General features: G+C 41.5%; 1 long non-coding RNA gene across 1 annotated transcript; it reads right to left on the bottom strand.

The window, feature by feature from the left end:
- Positions 1–6169: 6169 nt before the first annotated feature.
- LOC117946476 lies at positions 6170–19507 on the bottom strand. Its single transcript, XR_004657038.1, has 3 exons — positions 19394–19507; positions 19026–19028; positions 6170–6181 (listed from the first exon to the last, which is right to left on the bottom strand). It is a non-coding gene; the product is annotated as an uncharacterized LOC117946476 (long non-coding RNA).
- Between the last annotated feature and the right edge of the window lie 296 nt (positions 19508–19803).

Genomic DNA, 19803 nt, shown 5'->3' with positions numbered 1-19803 from the left:
GAAAATCCTGACATTTTTTCGTGTGTGCTTATTTTTCTTTATAGAGTCTATTTTTGTGCAAAGAATTTCCTGTTACAAGTCTTTGTTGTTTTATTGTCAATTATTTTGTTGCAGGCCAACCCCGGGAAGTATCCGCTTCCAATGTGTATTTACAGTATCATAATGTTATACTGGGAACTTTTTGAGCTTGTTAGGGTTGATGTTTAAAATGAGCCACCACCTGTATGTCACTGTCAATGCATCTAATCCTTGATGGGAAAAGGTCTCTTACTGATGACATCATAGGCCAGTGCCAACATAAAAAAGTGCATGCGATAGTTGTAGCACACATGCAATAACGACCATACAGACCTCACCATTAGTTGCATCAAATTGTCATTGCATTATATAATAGTGACAAATTAAGATCAATTTAAATGTAAACACATTTTGAACATATCATGGTGGTGCATAACATAGAACATTTAAATGAAAACAATTCATTTCACAGTACAGACAGGCAACAACAAAACAAAAGATGGTGTTTTTAGCAATTAATAATGGATCTCTTCTTCCCCTCCTGTCCTACGTGTGTTTCACCCTGAAGAAAGAAAAAGATAGATCTCTATTGCTAAAAGCCCCCTGCTCCTCCTACCAGATTAAAAATTCATAAGACATATTGAATCAGTGTGGAAATCCCCAAATATATGCAATTTGATCATGTGGGGATTAAAACTGTCATTGTGCTTGTCAATAAGGGTTGGTGGCGACGTGGCAGTATCACATTGACTCCTGCGTATTAATACTTAGTGTCCTATTGGGCCTTCAGCGGATTGTTTGGAATGTAAATGATGCTGCTGATGGCTCCGGTGACTGATGGCTTAAATTCCAATTAATCAATTGCTTCATCAGTTTCCCTAATTCAGATCAAATATCTCTTGAGTGCACACTCTTCTGTCAGTGGTATTAGAAGAAATAAATGCTCTGGAAGTAATTTTCATCAATCTCGTGTACATGCCAATATCCCTCACAAGCCCGGTCCAGGTTGAGGACTTAATGTCTTAAGTATGTGTGTGTGTGTGTGTGTGTGTGTGTGTGTGTGTGTGTGTGTGTGTGTGTGTGTGGAATGTAAGGAAGAATTTAATACTTAACTTTATTTTAATTATTTTACTTTATAGTTGTTTTTTTCCAAAACACATTACATTTGTGAGTCTGTAATTAATATAACAAGACTGAATTAAAAGGCTTAACATGTAATGCTGTCTTTAGTTGTCTTTCATATGGGTGTAGATCATGATGAAATGGCCTTTCTTGACTGAAGCTGTCAGCAGGTATGAGCAGGCTCTACCCGCGTGCTGCCTGATATTCCATGAGGCGGTTATGACAGGTCACAGGATCCCACTTGTAAGGAAACCAACCGACCGCGTTAAATGAACCTGACGTGAGGCAGCCTTTTGTACCCCGGGGCTATACGTATCGCCGCATCTCAAAACCCAAGCTGCCACGGAAGGCCCCACTGTACGATAAGCCTTGTCAATTATACAAAATAAAATCAACTATTCATAAGTAGGCTGTAAGAGGATATTGGCTGACAGATTTAATAATTCAGTTTTGCTGAGGCTTAACTGGTATTAGTTTGTAGCTAATGGTCGCCTTTGTTAAAAATTCATTGAAGACAATGCTGGAGTGAGAAGATACACATAATTATGTCTACTTCATTTACTTTAGCCCCCCTGCAATTTAAAAGTGACTTCTAAAGAGTCCTCGACTGTTTAAGCATGCAGAAGCAAAGGTACTGTAATTTGATTTATGAATTTGATCCCACCCACCCCCTAATTTAATTCATCAATGTTTCAGAAGGAGCAATTATGCATTGTGCTACAGCTCTTCATAGCTCCATTATTCAGCCGGAATATCTTTGTCAGAGGGTGTGTAATGGTATTGCTACATATTCCGTAATGGCCAGACAGGGCCTTGTCCCTCACACCCATTATTAGTGTGTCCGTCTCCTTAAATTGAACTACTTTTTTTGAATAATAGCTTTTGACAACAGCAGATAACAAGGACACGAGTGGCGCTTAAGAGGATGTGCACTCAAGGACTTGGACGTGTATTGTTTTTTCTCATCTTTTGTTTCATGTTAAGAACAAATATGCCATTTTGCCAAACTAAAAGCCTTGTTTGATGTGGCCTTTGCCTGGGCTGTATTGAGTATGCCTAATTTCAGTTGTTCATTATTTTCTCATAGTGAAACAATGGCAACCGAAGTGTTTCAATCTAATGAAAAATAAAACCTGCAAACATTGGATCAGAGCACAAATGAAGCACTTTTGTGAGTGTGGCTCCATTAATTCATTCATTCATTCCATTTATTGGTGAGTCTTTCTGTATTTGCTGCTCATTCTCAGCTGCACGGTGCAGCGGCTGGCCAACCAAAAGTCGCTCTGAGGTTTCAGCAGCGGCACATGGACCCAACCATCCACCACCCCGCTAGCCCACCACCTCCTCCACCACCCCTCGACAAATGCTCAGCGGTCGTGAACTACATCGATCTGGGGTATAATTCTCTATGAATTTGATGGATGAGGGCAGCCATTGACAGAAAGGGTAAAGACCACTTTGAGATGTCCCCTGTGAATAAGTATGATGGAAAATAGATTGTTGAAGAAGATTTATGTTTGTTCTCCACTGCCATAGGAGAGGGTTACGCTCCCCACCCACCCACCCCAGCTCTGACCAATCAAACATGTCATTGTGGTCAGATTAAACTTACTGGCTCTACTCAGCTGCCAACTTTGTGACAATTAGCCAATTCTCCTAATGCAAAAACACAAAAAACACTTTTTCATTTTAATAGGGGCAGGCAATATTATTATTATTGCAGTTGTGAAAGGTGATGTAGTGGATAGTGACACTGGGGTAAAAGCTTCAGTTGATAATCTACATGAAGCAAAACACAACAACAACCATGGAACACAAATAACGATATCTTTAGAGAAATAATAACTTTAGTCCAGTTAGTCTAAAGTAACCTAATATATTGTACACAGGTGTAGTGTAACATTGAGCTAATGTAACAATTCTGAGTCCACTAAAACAGCATAGAACAACAATGTAGACTAAATTACAAATGCAATGACAAATTCACAATATCATGGCAAACAAACAAAGCATGCTATTAGGCAAATATTCCAGGTACACACTACGTTTGAAGCAAGAGCTACTAACGGTTAAACAGCCAGTAAGCTCTTGTTTTACGCATGAGGGAATTTGATTTTAAGTGCAAAGTGAAATACATAAAGAAAGGTTTAAGTGTGTTTGGTTGCAGTTTTATTAACTGTGGAAGAGCGGACGATAAAATCTGTTTAAATGGCTCATGGACTGAAAATGTCCATGCAGGACAGATCATCGTAGTCATGTTCCAAACTTTGAACGAATACAGTTAATGTCGTTAAAGCATATAGGGGAAAGAAAGACTAGTTGTTACAGCCAGCCTTGTAAATGTTCGTTTTTCATGCTTATTTCCACACAGGGCAGTGTTTTTCAGTGTGTCTGTTCCACTGCACATGCTTCATTTCACTAAGAAGAAAGGCATTGACCAGCTGAGTGTAGTGAATGTGCGTACAGTACGTCTAGCTCCTGGCTCCTCTGTGCTGTAGTATTGTTTAGCTGCCAGCAGTGTAATCAGATAACATTACTGAGAGGTCAAAAGCACTGCAAGATATAGCTTCAGATTTCTGTCACCTTATACGAAAACAACCAAAAGAACTGTTTCAGAAAGCATCTGTACCCAGCTGTAGGTAAAAATAAGTGAGCTTTGAAGCTGTTTTGTAACTTTGAAAAAGAGCTTTACTTTGCACATAAATGGGGTCAATTAATTTTGTTCCAATCTTCGGATAGCTTGTTTTCCTTAAGTAATAATGCTTGTTTATCTCTACCCTGTAGTGCAAGTTATAGAGATAATAGGCAATCAAGATATATATGCTGCCGGGATGTCATGTGAATGTATAAATTGTTATATGCCTATAAAGACAAAAGCAAACTACTAAACATAAATCGAATCTCAGAGATATGTGTTAAAATCACACAGACAACAATAAAGAACATTCATTTTTTCCCCAAGAAAAGTCCAAAAAGTGCTAAAGTGAGTTTTTAGTAAACTCAATGCTCGAGTTGTTGTGCAGAGACCCTGGTATTACATGGAGCAAAGTTTCATGTTGTGTCGAACCTTCTTAGTGTTTAAAAGTAGCAATTTTGATGCTATCACAGTAGTCCCCCTAGCTCTCCCATTCAGAAGGCCATTTCACCCAAAAAAACGAGAATACAGTAAATCTTAAAAGTGACGTTTCCCACCTAATTATGCGTTTTAACGAAAGTTTGACTTGGGTACATTCACAAAAACACCCTAAGTTGCATTTTGGCGAGAGTTACATTTTAACCACACAGTTTCTGAGGCCTACAATTTCTTACTGTAACCAAATCCTGGAACATGCATTTTTTACTTACAAGATCATGGCTGTGTGGATGGCTATGGCCATGGCAATGGCAATGTCGGTGTGTTGGGCGATCCCCCACTTTGGTTCAGACGGGAATATCCCAACAACCTTTGGAAGGATTTACAAGATTGTTGTACATGAATGTGAGTGGCCTGTATGTCTGGCCTTAGGGGTTGAAGACTGTCTTGGCTGTGCAGTGTGAGTGGTGTCTGGGTCTATTTGTGTTCCTAGTAGTTTAGTCCTTTTGTAAATGCTGATCAGTGGTTCCTACTCCAGTCTGTTATTTTTACTGCTCGTATGATTTTATATAGTGGGTTGCAATGGATGTTGGATAGGAACCCAAAACAGGCTAATCTAATGAAGGTACTGATTCACTTAAACTTTCAGGACTGACTGGTGAAACTGAAGTCTGTGGAGTTTCCAAAATTCCATTTTTTGCCCTCATTCCGAAAAAGACGACATTCTGACTAAGCTTTTTACATGGCTAGTTAAAGTGAATATTCCACTAATTATTCCTGTTTACAATATAGCCGTGCAAAATTTGATTATTTCGTAGTTCCCCAGCCGTGGCGTACTTGTTGGACTGTGCCAACACTGCGCCCCTCTTTCATTCCTTCAACCAGCTTCTTGAAACGGTTGGCGTAGCTGTGTGAGCATATCCCAAAAGCTGTTGATATCCAAGTCTTCGATAACGTTATAAAGTAGCTGTGTTTCTCCTTATTATCGGGTCTGCAGCCTTGCAAACTGTTGGGTGGTTAATTTGTGTACAGCAACCAAAGCAACGCGCAGAGCTGAGCGTTAGCCGTAAACAGCCAAGAGACCGTAAACTGCACTAAAACTCAGATAGAGGCTGATCTCCCGAATGCACTGTATCCATGTACAAAGAATGTCTCTAAACCCAAATAATACCGGAATATCTCACGTCTTCATTGGAAAATGCTATGTTCGGAAAAAATACTTCTTTGCAATATCCAACCAAAATATGCTGTTTACATGACTTGTATCAAATTCGGGAAAATTGTAAAATTTGGAATAGCGGAATATTGCTGTGCGTGTAAATGTACGGATTGATTAGTCGAAAGTTTGAATTTGTGATCTAATACATAATGTATTATAATGTGACTGTTGCAACGCTTACAACGCTGTGAATGGGTTGCAGTTTGGTTATGTTTAAGCAGAATTAGGTTTGGGTGCCTGGGTTGCTCACCTGGTTGAGCGTGCACCCCATGTCCAGAGGCCGCTGCGGCGGGTGGTACGATTCAAACCTGCGGCTCTCTGCTGCCCCTCTCTCTCGCCCCCCTTTCTGGTCCAATAAATGGCCAAAAGATTATCTTAAAAAAATTAATTAAACAATTATTATTTTGACAAAAGTGGGTTTGCTCACCACTTGTCCCATACAGGTCATTAGTTATAGTAAGAAGACCCACAGTTATCGTTAGATTAGTTCCATTTTATTAGGTTGCAAGTTTAAACATGGTTTAAAAGTTTTCCCTGTGTTGATACTTACAATTGTTTTTTCCTTTGTTCAGTTCCACCATCCAGGACAATTGTTGGGGGAGGGGCTGGCCTAAGCATTTCCTGTTTTATAGGACTAGGGTGGTCATGGATGACATCACAGGGCCAGACCAAGTAGAGGGTTTTCTTGTGTGTAGGAATGTTTATTGTTGGTTGTTTTTGGTTATTATATAAAAAATGCATGAATAACCCTGACCTGTTTTATAGTAAGTAGGATAGGAGGGAACTGGTAACCAAGTTCCATAGGTTAAGAGATGGCTAGGTATCAATGTTATGGAGTAGATCAACCTGCTTTAGGATGGGATGGACTGAAGCAGTGGGGTGGGAATTGACAACCCTGCATACATGGTGGGATTTTTGCTCCTGAGGAAACAGGGAGGTGAGGCTGTGCTGCCAGGAACACATGCCTGTTGTTAGCGCTGCTCCTAGTTGAATGTGTAATTGTTTTTAAGTTTTGATTATTTAATTATCTATGTACTGCAGACCAATGGAAATTAATAATCACCTCTGGAAACATACAATGTCTGAGTTTGCCTACCTACCACCATCCTAGCCCCTCTGGCCAACCTACCACAGTTATAGCATAGGTTCGTGGTTTGGGTTGAAATCAGTATATTCATCACATCACTTCACTTCTGGTTACACAGATAACACAGAACATAATATAGTTCCACTAAAGACACAAACCCTCTCCTGGGTAAAAGACCTGTGTTCATTTTTTCATAATGCATGATGAAAAAATCTACGCTCCACATAATTTCACTCTTTTAATTTCCCCCAAAATTCACAACATGTTATTTCAAGGAACCAGCGGTGCACATTTCGAAAGCATACTTTCTCTATAATCAAACTGCACTCGAAGGGAAATCTAACAGAAGGATGATGTCCATGTTGAACCTTTTGGTGTCATTGTTCAGCGTCTTGTGTGGGCCCTGCCTGTAGCCCCTTCCCATGATGCTCTGCTGGTAGGGGTCCTCTCCTTTTGTAGTCTTTATTTACATGATCCTCTTATGAAAATATCACCTTTGGCTTCCCCTAGGGTTGAAACAGGATAAATCTAGTATCAATTAGGCCAAGAAAAAAACTCTCCCTACAAGCGATGCATCCAAAACTAGAGACCTCCGTTTCATCTGGTTGCCACGGGGTTCAGAGGTCTTCATTTGTTTATGTTTGATTTGGCAGCCGTCACTAAGCATCATTTGTCGTCAGCAGAATATGGGGACAACGAGGGGTTTACCTTCCCGTTTATTGTAGTGAGTTCTTCCCGTCATGCTATGCGTACAGAGAAATACAGCAAGCCTTGAATGATGAAAGAAAATCAAAAATATTGACAGAAAATTGACCCTGTCAAACACACACAAAACCAATTTCCATAATGCATGACCTGTAATTACTGATGAGGTCAGAGTGGATGTTGAAGGGGCTGTGTATCTGCATGACCTGGGCTAGTAATCCCAAGTATTGCAAATCACAGTGTAAATAAGAAGAGCTGTTTGATTTCTTGTTCAAAGTATGCTGGTGGATCAAAATTGATAACAAATGTGTTAGGACACGGCACTAGCCTACTTATTGCTACTAAAATATGGTTGCCTCTAACTTTTATAGTATTTTGCAAGTTATTGTTGATTGATTGTCATCAAATCTTCTAAGCAGATATGTGTGTGTGTGTGTGTGTGTGTGTGTGTGTGTGTGTGTGTGCGTGCATGTTCTTGAATATCTATGTTAACTAGCTGTTGAATTCTACCGTGATCGTTCTGTGATCACGAAACAGGCTTCCCTTTGAAATACTTGCTTCAAAATTCCTAATCAACACATTAAAATAAGAAAAAAAACAACGTGACCTGTAGACAAATCTAGAGATTAAATAACGTGACCATTTCACAAACTGAGACTGTGTTGTGTCATCACAGTGTCATGAGGAAACACGTCGGAACTAAGGATATTTTTATGTTTGTAATTCCTTAGTAGCTCTGTTAGCACTTTGGAACTTCATTTGTTGATGTCATTGTTAAGTATTACTATTACGGCATCTATTTGACGAATTAAAGAACTCCGAACTGACTACGTGTTGGAATACATTTACTTACACGTCCAGCAGACCCTGTACAATGTTAGAAATAGGGCTGGGCAAGTTAACGCGTTATCGCGTTAAGTACTTAATTAATTAACGCCAACAATTTCTTTATCGCGCGTTAACGCAGTTTTTATTATTTCTTTATTATTCTAAAAGTTTGTTGCTCGCAGGCTTTGTAAATACTTCAAAGCTGAATTTTCTTATCACCAGAGTACTTCCAGTCTGAAATATCACCTTGACAGTTGATACAAGCAAATCATTCATCAAAACACACAGCGGCGCGAGGCTACTGCAGACTACGTTAGATGTAGCGTGGGGGTAAGTAGAGGTAAACAAAGGCAAGAGACGCTAATAAATGCCATAGCGACGTGGATAGCTACAGACTGCAGGCCCTAGGGTTGTGGAGGACATTGGTCGGAGAATCGCAACAACGACGGCAGGTATGAGATTCCCTCAACACGCACCATCACAATAGGAATACACGAGTTGTTTGAAAAGGAGAGGACTGCAAAAGCGACCACGCTACAACATGCACCCTATGGAGTACTGGACTCACTGGGGCCTTCTGGACTCACTGGGTAACCATAATTATCTCGGAGTTACAGTGCGTTCTACTGATGAAAAGTGGGCGCTGCATTCAAGTGCTCTGAGTGGAATTTTTAATTTAATTTAATTTGTATTTGTTTATTAGTCCCCTATGGGGAAATTCCATTTTACACTCTGCGTACACACATTGTTAGTAATCACAGACAGGCCTGAACTACACACACACACGTGCTCAGGTCCTATACATGCACTAATGGAGAGATGTCAGAGTGAGCGGGCTGCCAGCTGAACCAGCGCCCTGGGCGGTTGGGGGGGTACGGTCCCTTGTTCAAGAGCACCTGGCAGTGCTCAAGAGGTGAAGTGGCATCTCTCCACCCACCAATCCACACTCCGTACTTTTAGGTCCATATGGGGACTTGAACCAGTGACCCTCCGATTCCCAACCCAACTCCCTACGGACTGAGCTACTGCCACCCCGATGAATGAAAACAGAGAAGAGACATTATGCTGAGACATGCGTAGGACACTTTATTGAAGTTGCACAGCAGTGGAATGTGTCAAATAAAGTCACCGCAGTTAGGACAGATAGTACAAATAGATGCGGAATCTGATCGCTGCTGCGAGCCTTCTGCCTTCTGATCATGTCCCCTGCTTTGCGCACGGTCTCCAGCGTTCCGTCACAGTTCTGTTACAGCGCGTTGGACAGTGTCCCTCGGTGTCTCTGCTTAACAGCGCGTTGGACATTGTCCTTGCTAAGTGTATAAAGTTGTGGGGCTCTAAACCCGGTCCAGCAAGTGCTGCAGAGTTAGAGCAACAACAGAACAACGTGTACGTAAGAAGGAATCGCTGATGAAGATGTTCCAACCAGATGGAATTCAACTCTGGACATGTTAAATACATTGTGTAAATTGAGATGTGCAACATTTTATTTAACTGCTACTTTACTATATACACTACTTTTGAATTTATTATTTCAGTTTGCGATTAATCGCGATTAATCGGGGAAATTATGCGATTAATCGCGATTAATCTGGGAAATTATGCAATTAATCGCGATTAAAAAATGTAATCGCTGCCCAGCTCTAGATAGAATCCACATGTTGTGGATCCACAGCTAGTCACTAACTCTCGCCTGCTGGGCCTGAAGATGCTGCACACTGTGAAAGTGATCAGCAGAGACAGTTAATTTATTAATGATAATGTTGTAGTTTCTCTCTAAAGTTTTTTCATTTACTCCACACGCTCTCTGTACATCCTTATTATCTGTATTTATATTTTTTCATTGCAATTACTTACTTTTTCAATATTATTTATGGTCACAGGTGAATATAACTTATATTATGGTTACCTACTTTTGCAATATTACCTTAACTACATATTCAATTTAATTTGAACGTCACTTACTTACTCTGCGATATTGTTTTCTTGTACTATGGCAAACGCACTTTACTTTACAATACCTTTAATTAACGCCACTCTACTTCAGTCTACCTTCTGCTCATTGTCTACTGTTTGCCTGTTTTTCTTGTGTGTTTACTTGTTTGTTTGTTTGTTTATGCTTTTATTGTAGAAAATGCTACTGTAACAAGGGAATTTCCCCGCTGGGGGATAAATAAAGTCTTATCTAATCTAATCTAGTCTAATCTAAAATAGACCTTGAATTCGACAACAACTGACTAGTTTATTGATATATTATTTCTCTTCCCACATTGCTTCATGCATTCATCCTTTTGAATAAAAGCAGATAGAGCACCTTGTTTACAAGCCACACTGGTCTTTAGGCAAGTAAAGGGTTAAAAAAAGGGATAAAGACTTAGGTCTGGTGTTAGTTTGAGAATTCTATCAGAATATTCATAATCAAAGACATGTAGGTCTGAGGGTTTGATTCATGGCTCAGGTTGGAGGACTGTGTGTGCTCCCTTCTTTCACCTGTCACCTGTTTGATTTAATGCTGCTAAGGGATGTGCGGGACAGTGAGGATGTCCGGGTAGTCAAACGAGCTGTCACAAACACACACACACACACACACACACACACGCTAACATGCACACACCTATCATCTCATGCAAAGGTGTAACCTCACCCTTCATAAGACACCAGCACTGAAAAGGGAACGGACGTCCTTATACCGAAAGGACCTTCATAGGCCTATCTCTCTTAACGAAGAGATGACACCGCCAAGATCTGCTCCGCAGAGCTAGTTGTCTTCCCGTAGCACTTACTGTGATCAGAGAATTAAAATTTCAACAAGTCATTTAATGATAGCCCGGGCCAAAGGGCCTGCAATGCCGAGGTAGAGTTTCCTGCAGTTCTGCAGTCATATCTCTGGCATCCCGAGCCCTCTCTCATTTTGTCCATGCTGAGCACATTACAGTGAATGCCTCACTCGCTCTGTGCCCGTGTTTAATGTGATCACATAGATTTATCATGGGCCATGAGGTCATTGGGGTTTTTCTGTAATTGGAGTCAAGCTCCACAGGTCCACGACATTGTTACAGCAGAAGCATTTACATTTAAGTACTTTTATTGAGCTCCTGCTCATTTTATTTGTAATGAAGGCCGTGCTGTGATTGATGGCAGATTGGAACCATATTTAAATAAGAAGAACAAATGTTGCCCTTGAACTGACAGGTCGGTTTCACGATATCTCTTTTTATGGCTTTTTATCCCTAAAGACGCAGAGAGCGCTGTGGGAATCTTGTAAATATGTAAAGACAGACACTACAAGGACGAGGATATTTAAACAGCTTAGGGCCGAGGATTAGCTCCCCTTTCTTTCTTTTTTTGTTCTTTGAACATGTTTCTGCTGTCTAAGTTAGCGAAGGGTTTCTCAGTTAAACTTGAATGAATGGAGCATATCAACACACTTTGATGTTTTTTTTATGCATTCCAAGGGATTAGTGTTGAGGGCCTTGTAATGCTGAAAAAAAAAATTGCCTTACTGTGTGGCCGGGTTAGCTCAGCTGGTAGAGCGGGCGCATACAGAGGTTTGTTCTCACGCAGACGGTCCAGGGTTAAAGTCCGCCCGGTGATGGTTTCCTGCATGTCTTCTCTCTCTCTCTCTCTCTCTCTCTCTCTCTCACCTTTCATGTATAAGCTGTCCTATCAATTAAAAGTGGAAATACCCCCAACAAAAAATCTTTAAAAAAAACATTGGGATACTTTAGCAGTTTGACGCTCATTCGTTTCTTCAAGTCCTGTGCAGTTAGCATGTATGATTTGGAACTTGGCCAGCTTGTGTGTACAGCTATGAGATATCAATGTCAGAAACACTTTTGGCATGCGTGTCTGTGTGTCAGAATGTGTGTGTTTGTGTGTGTGTGTCAGAATGTGTGTGTGTGTATTTGTGTTAATATGTCTGTGTGTGTCTGTGTGACCGGGCTGTAGATGCTCTTTCTCATTAATGAGAGGCGTTCAGGGCCTCCACGGGGGCCTGTGGAAGATAATCTTCTCCTGTTTTGCTATGAAAGCTCTTCTCAACGTAACCGAAGAAACTCACTCAAGTGGCGGAGGGCTAAGTTGAATAATTCAGCATTTACAATCAATTTTGGCCCCCACCTCATCTCGACACCTCCTCGGACCACAAGGCCTGCAGGCTCATCATGGGAATGTTGACTATTCCCTGTACAATGCACTCTCTGGCTCCGTGGCAACATGAGAGGCTGTGGGAGCATGGGTATTTGTGTGAGTTTGCAACTTAGTATGTTTAATTATTAAACCCCCTCCAAATGCTGTAATATTGCAAAGTGAGAGTGTCAATTGTATTCTCTCTCCAGGGTCAAAACAAATTCACAAACTCACCGTTTTGTAATAATGTCATTATATATACATCTAAGACAATTCATTTTTAAATGACCTTATACAGTATATCAACCTCAGATTTCACATATTGTAGTTTTTACTCCACCACATCTAATTAACAACTAGAGACTACTTTTCACATTAACATTTAAGACAAAAAACACACAACCATTTTATAGCATATGATTTGTTGTGATAGATTAAACCACAGTAATGGCAGCAATGTTCAAATGCTAGTTAGACATTTAAGGATCATACTGATATAAAGTAACACTGAAAGAAGCTAGCCTGATGAGAAATACTTTAAATTTACTTTTTTATTATTATACCTTTGTACATCCAGGGTGATACAATGTCATTGTAGGGCATGTGACTCAGATGTGATACAAATGTAGCACTTTGTTCGGCTACACAGCTAAATTGTGAACTACTAGTTAACTACACACATGTACTGTATGTGCAAATGTGTGCTGAGAGTTTGTTGATCTGGTAGGTGTTAACTTTCCAGAGGTACTGTAGGTATGACTCGGCTGTGACGGAGGAGGTGGGGGCTCTGGTGGTGGAGCTGCTGGTGCAGACGGCAGCTTTATTCTCCTGTGCAATAAGCTGCAGTATGATAGTCCTGTGGATTACCTCAATTGTAGGTGATAACAGACAGGCAGCGGAGCGCGCAGGCTGATACAGGACACCCACTCCCGTGTGGGAAGCCGTATGAATTATTTCTTGTTCGCCCGCTGACTGTCCATGGGGGCTTTGGGGCCAGTGATGGCTGGGAGGGGGTGTCAGTGGTCTGACTCAGTCTGACTTTACAGGTAGAGCGGTTGGAGCACAAAGCGCATGCGAAATAACTTCCATGAGCCATAGCAGTTCCTCTGTATTGATATCATATGAATGTGTAATCCCTCATTTGTTATTATTTTGGTCAAATCTGGATTCTTTCTTATATCATGTCTTCATAAACAGTTTTTTTTTTTTTTGCTGAGTGAGGGGGACGTAGAACCATGCCACATCCTCTATGTTACTATGTCATGTTATGTTGTGTGTGTGTGTGTTTGTGTGTCTGTGTGCATCTGTCTACGTCTGTGTGTGTCTGTGTCTGTGTGTGTGCAACTGTAGATGTGTGTGTGTGTATCACTGAGCGTGTCATTCACAGATCCCTTATTAAGCACGAGGCTGGAGCTTCGCTCAGTGCAACGCAGTATGCAGGATTCTTTGTCAATGGTGGAATCATGGAGGAAGGTGATACCTGGTTTAAGCATGATTAAATTGACACTCCATAGAGTGTCTCAGATACGTTTTTGTGCTCTTGATACTGTTGCGGCAGCTTATTCAACCCTGTCTCGCGTTCATTCTCACCTGTCATGCTGACATCATTGCATTGCAATTACAGTAAGTGAGAGGAAGAATGCATTCAGCCAGCACGGTGGGCAGCGGTTCAAGGCAATGCTAGGTCTCTGTTTTCCTCCTGTCTTTGATTTGGAGAAACACCAACATAAACTCAGGATTCCTTAGATTCCCTTAGTTTGTATTTTTTAGAAATGCCAGTCGCCTTCCAAAAATAATGTGTGTCTGTCTTTTCCATGTGGAATTTGATGTATTTGCTGTTTTTGTCTTCAGGTGAAATCACTTATTTGTATAAACTCCAAATATGAACATGTTTTTAGTTTTCTATTGGATGTGTTTTTTTTTTAATGATGTTCAACTGAATTCAGCGGAAAACAGAGTCAAATTTCATCTTCTCTGTCATTTTTTGAGATTGCGTTTTTGTTACCAGACAGTTGGACACATAACTAGCTTTTGATTGCCCGTTAATTAATGTCTCTTTTCAGACAATATTCACAGTCTGGCTGTATTCATTTATTTGTGGACCTCCAAAAGACTAAAAAGTAACTTCCTGAACATCTGCTTCCAAGATCTCGGTATGAAGTTCATGCTCCGTAACATAGTTAATATTGACATAATTCCGATGCAGACAGTATTTATTTTCACTCTGTTCCCTCAAATGTCCAACATTTCTGTCCAGGCATGTGGTCCCACTTCAATTTAACTGTGTGGTGACACTGGACTTTTAAAGTTTTTTTGTGATTTTGATGTTAAGTTAGTAAGACTTTTTTTAGAAATGCAGGTGACTTCTAACGATCAAAGAGAGAGAGAGAGAGAGGGAGAGAGAGAGAGAGAGAGAGAGAGAGAGAGAGAGGAAAGGGGGGAGGGAGAGAGAGCACTAGAGAGAGAGCACTAGAGAGAGAGGAGGAGTCACAAAGAAGAGCTTTGTTTATGGCCGTCTCTCTTGGCCACACGCAGGGCTTAGCAAGAGAGCATTTCCTGTACTGATTTGTTCTCCACTCCATCATTTGTGAAACTCACATCTCTTTTTACAAAAGTAGTCAAACACGTCTGTGGCTGCAAGTGCGCATCCATTTCCACTGACATTCTCAGGTGGCAGATTAGTGATGAGACTTTTTTTTCTTTTTTAATCTCATCACTTACTGTACTTACCATGAAGTTAAAGGCGAAGGACACATGCAGCAAATAGATAACGATAACCATAATCAAGATTCAGATCAGCCAGCCTGGATTACCTACTGAAGCAGCCAACTGCCATGGGACCCCCAGGGCAGAGGTCTCCGCTGGTCCAACATGTCGGGCCAAATCCAAAAGCTAAACCCAAAATACCCGGATATGTACTGTGATGATCTGACAGCTGAGTTCTATTGTCATATTAACATGGATTTACTAATTTTCAAAACAGAACTTTGTGTCTTACCTTATGTAACATTATTAGCATTAACCCCTGTGCCAGGCCATTCTGCTTGCCAAGAAAGTTGATGAAATGCATCCAGATTTTCTGTTATTTCCCTCTTGCTGATTGTAACAGCGTGGGCAATACAGTCGTTATATCAGCCCAGGGGCCGTGAATATCCCACTGTAGATAGAGTTCATGTCATTTGGTTTTGATAACTATACAGAAAGGGAAAGGGCCCTTTGGGTGCTGCTTAAAATCAAAGCTATAATAGAACCACACATTTGTATTTTATCTACATGTGTTTTATCAAAAGAATGGATTTTAAAGCAACATCCTCTAGGCCCAGCGCCCAAGTAGTTATGCGTTACACTTCATAATGAAATAAATCTGAAAACTACTGAAAACTTGGCTGCATACTGTATACTGTATGCAGTATGTTGTGACTAAATTGCTTCCACTTGATTGGAGAGCTTGACGGTGTGTCCTTCTAATCCAGTTTTTTTCCTGCATGGAGAATGTTTGGAGTCCCCCCCATAGAGGTTTTAGCCAGCGCCAAAGGATGAAACGTTGAATTTTCAGCAGTGGCCTTCCTCTCATCCACAGCCACTTCTGCAGGCTATATACGCATGCGGCTGGCGGGGATTTGACCGGATCTGAACGCTCCGCTGCAAAGCTAGCTCTAATGGGGTCTCTGTATGCAGAGTCAAGCTAAACTGGACTCTCCCGGTCACCATGCTGACCCTGGGGGACTCACGGCACAACGATAAGCCTCTGCTATCTATCCGCAGTGGCCTGCGTTGGCGTCTATAAGTAATAAATTGAGACAGTTTCATGAACTGTGAAAACGTCTCGTAGTCGCGTTAAATGGCAGTTTAGTTCCATGTTTTGGAACAGTTGGTTTTAACGCCTGATGCGAGCCAGTTTGGAGCATTTTATCAGCATTGCCATTCCCTGCAGAGGCTGCGGTGGCCCGCTCCGTCTCCATGCTGAGTCCCGTTAATGTAACAGCGCCAGTTAAACTGTATTTCACACTAAGATGCTCAAATTTGCAGTAAATCTGTGGTGCACATGTCTGCCAAACCGTAGGGGCGGTCCAATACACTACTGTATTCAACATCACTGACAGTGGAAATAGAAAACATTACACCTCATGACATAATTTAATAACACTATTGTAATATTGAAGAAATTAGAAGTAGCAGTTACCTTGTGTAGTTCTAGCTCCTTAATTTTTTAATTTAGAAGCAAAATATGCTTCTTGGGAGAAAAAAGTTAAGCCCTGTTTTTACTAATCAGATGAACCAGACTATGTGATTAACTGTAGTCGGGTGCAACAGCCCCCTTCCCTTACTGCATTGTATTCCATTATATTGCAACCAGGTTTCACGGCAGTTTGTGAAATGGGCATTTCAGCTTTTCAGGACACGATTTTCTCGTTTCTTTCATGATGGTCCTCATGAAATGGGAACCTGACCATTTTATGAACTGCCATCAGAGTGAGCCTGCTCTGGGGGACAACAACATCCACCGGGACACGATCTGCTGTCTCTGGGGGACGCAACAACGGGAAAATGAAACGCCACACGCCGGCAACAACAACAAGACGGACTGCCATACATGGAACACGCTACAACAACGGGACGGTTGTGGTTAGGAGAAGAAGAACGCGGAAAGGCCACATGCAGGAAATGATCCCCGGTCTCCGGGGTGAAGGTCCTGTGCTGGTTGACCTGTCCACCACCCCAACCAACCTTTGGCTTTTCAATACTACTCACTAACGGGCTGTTATCAAGACAGATGCTCCCCGTTGAAATACATTAGTTCAAAAGCTGTGCTCACCACCACCACAAAAAAAACGAGAAAATCGTGTCCCTGTATACGAATGAATAGGTTAAATAACGTCACCATTTCACAAACTGTCATGAGACTGGGCTGTAGATTTTATATTGTGAATTGTTACCTGGCACCAGAATTTTTTACTCCCTCTGCATAAATTTAAACATTTGCACCATTAGTGATTTTAAATGTATCAGAATGCAGGAAATTCAGTTTTTGATGCACTAAATTTCCAGGGGGAGGCCCCCCAGGCCCCCCACTTTACATGCATCCCTCCAAAGGCCCATTCTGAGCCTGGAAAAAACCTGTCATCATGGCCATCAGGATGGCATCTGGGAGGTAGATCGGCACCTTCTTAGCAGCGGCTGGGTAATATTATTCCAACATGGAAGCACTATTTTATCTGTGGGTGTCTGGGCATATAATGAAGATGAAATGTGACAAAATCCCCATGGATTATAAATTGGGGCTCAATTGTGTGTTGCATCTGTTGACATTTTTAATCAGATTCAATTAAAAAGCAATGAAGATGACAGACAGATAAACAATGCAACAGACTTTGACGGTAATTGATAAGCTCAGTAGAATTCCAACTTATTTTGATGGTCTTTTCAGCTAAAGATCTATTTTCATAAAGATAGACAGCTTTTTATGTTTATGACAGCTTATATTACTAGTTCCAAATCCCCTGCTTGATGCAGTATTGGTGGCTGTGTTATAATCAGGGGATGCCAAAGAGTTTGATGGACACTGTGGGCAGGATATCCCAGCCCTGAAGCACGTTTTGAGGGCATGTAAATATGCTCATTTGCAGAGGGTGGAAGAGTAATAAAACATGCGGGCTGTTCCTTCACCAGAGCCTAGTTAAGCTTGGCTCTATGTCTGTGTTTGGGCCCAGCAGGCAGTGTGTCACAGCAGCCTCTCTGTGTGTGGCCTCCTTGTTTTGTCATTATTTCTTATGTGTTTAGGAATGGTCCGCAACAATCTGACCACAGCGAGCCGTCTTGTGAGTTTAAATGGGAGAAAGCAGCGTACGTGGCCTGGGTGTCCCCCTGCTCTGTTTAGCTGTAAGCAAACGCAGCAAATGTGAAGATACACATGTATGTAAATACACACACATACGCAAATGCACTCTGGGTTGCCGCTTCCTTGACTGATTTATGAAGGCCATAAAAATATAATTGCTTTGGTAACATATGGAGGATCAGAAGTGCCACATGCAGAGAGTTGTAGATGTCCCAGTGTCAGCTGCTGCCCTCTATGTTGCAGTCGTCCTCGAGCAATTGAGGGGAACACCTGAGCCGTTTCCCTATGATGCCAGCATCGGCAAAAGGGGGTGGTGTGTGTGTGGAGGGGGGAGAGCACCAGGACATGGGCGGCTGTCTTGCTAATGGGACACTTAGACGTCTGGGCTTATGTCATTCAGTCCCAGCGCGCTGCATCCAATCGCCCCTCTATCGCAGGGATCCAGCTCCGCAACGATCGATCTGCGGCTAGCCTCCTCCAACCCGGCGGTCATGGCTCAGGCAACCGGAGCTGTCAGGGTCCTGAGGCGTCCCTCTCACCGTCTACCTCCCCCAGTCCCACACACACACACACACACACACACACGCACACAACCACACACACACACAGTATACTGTCCCACTGTCCCTGCAACTCCTGACCTGACCTTGATCTGCCTCAGGAGAAGCAGGAGCACTTTGTAGTTGCATTCGAAATACACAGACAGAAGCATAGCAATGCAGATGAAACAAGAGAGAGAAGAGGGACAAATTCCATTCCAAAGTCATACTGAAGATCATCCCTGGATTCACTCCAACTGAATAGTCTGCAGTAAGGTGTATACTGTAACTGTTGATGTAAGGATGAAACAAAACGCCGGTTATTGTCTGACCTCCATGTCTCCCTAATAGACATACAGCCACACAAGTTAACAGTAAAAGTATACACCCAGGAAGCATTGACCAATCTTATCATCAGGTCAAATATTTTATTTGTCCAATACCGCTTACAGTGGTGCAAAACTAATCACACTCTCATTAGTTTTACCTGTTCTTTGTGATAGTGCTAACAGGCAAAAGGTAGCATGCTAACAGGCTAGCCCGACAATCCCATAAAACAAAGTCCCATTTTTATTAAGCAATTGAAGGAAGGCATTCGGAAATTTCAACAGATGAGCGCATCAGTGCACATGGAGCAACAAGCGCACGTTAATAAACTGTTTCATTAAAAATGTTCAGTGTGTTGACGTTTCCTGTAAGCTTCATTTCCGACCGTGGTCAGAAAACCAGGGGAGACTCGTTAGGGCGCATGTTGTAAAATGAATAACGTCAGGGTCAAAATCCTGTTTCTGGTGAGCAAATGCAGGAATGTGGCTTTCAGTCGGACGTTTATTTCAACAACTCTGCTCCGGTCGCATCTACAACACGTCTGCTTCCTCTTTCACTATCTCTCTTCTGCCCACTTGTCAAAAACACACACACACACACACACACATATATGCGCACTGAGCTCTCTTAACACTTGTATTGTCTTCATTTTTGGGACCTTCTCGTATCCCTCGGGTCAAATTGACCCCTAACTTATTTGAGGTTTTGAAAACAATTCTGAAACAAAACATTACTTCATAATTTATTAACAAATATTGTCTTTATCTCAATTTGAAAATATTGAGATAACATACTGTATATGCTCAGATGCAATCAGTCTCTAATAGAACACAATTAAAAATGAAAGAGGAATGTGTTTTTTGTCATGAGGTTATAATTTATGTTAAAAATCCACTGTGTGATCATTCTTATCTTGGAAAA

Source organism: Etheostoma cragini, chromosome 6, assembly GCF_013103735.1.
Source record: "Etheostoma cragini isolate CJK2018 chromosome 6, CSU_Ecrag_1.0, whole genome shotgun sequence".
Lineage (NCBI taxonomy): Eukaryota > Metazoa > Chordata > Actinopteri > Perciformes > Percidae > Etheostoma > Etheostoma cragini.
Note: the sequence above shows the minus strand (reverse complement) of the source record. Positions and strands in the feature narration are given on the sequence as shown.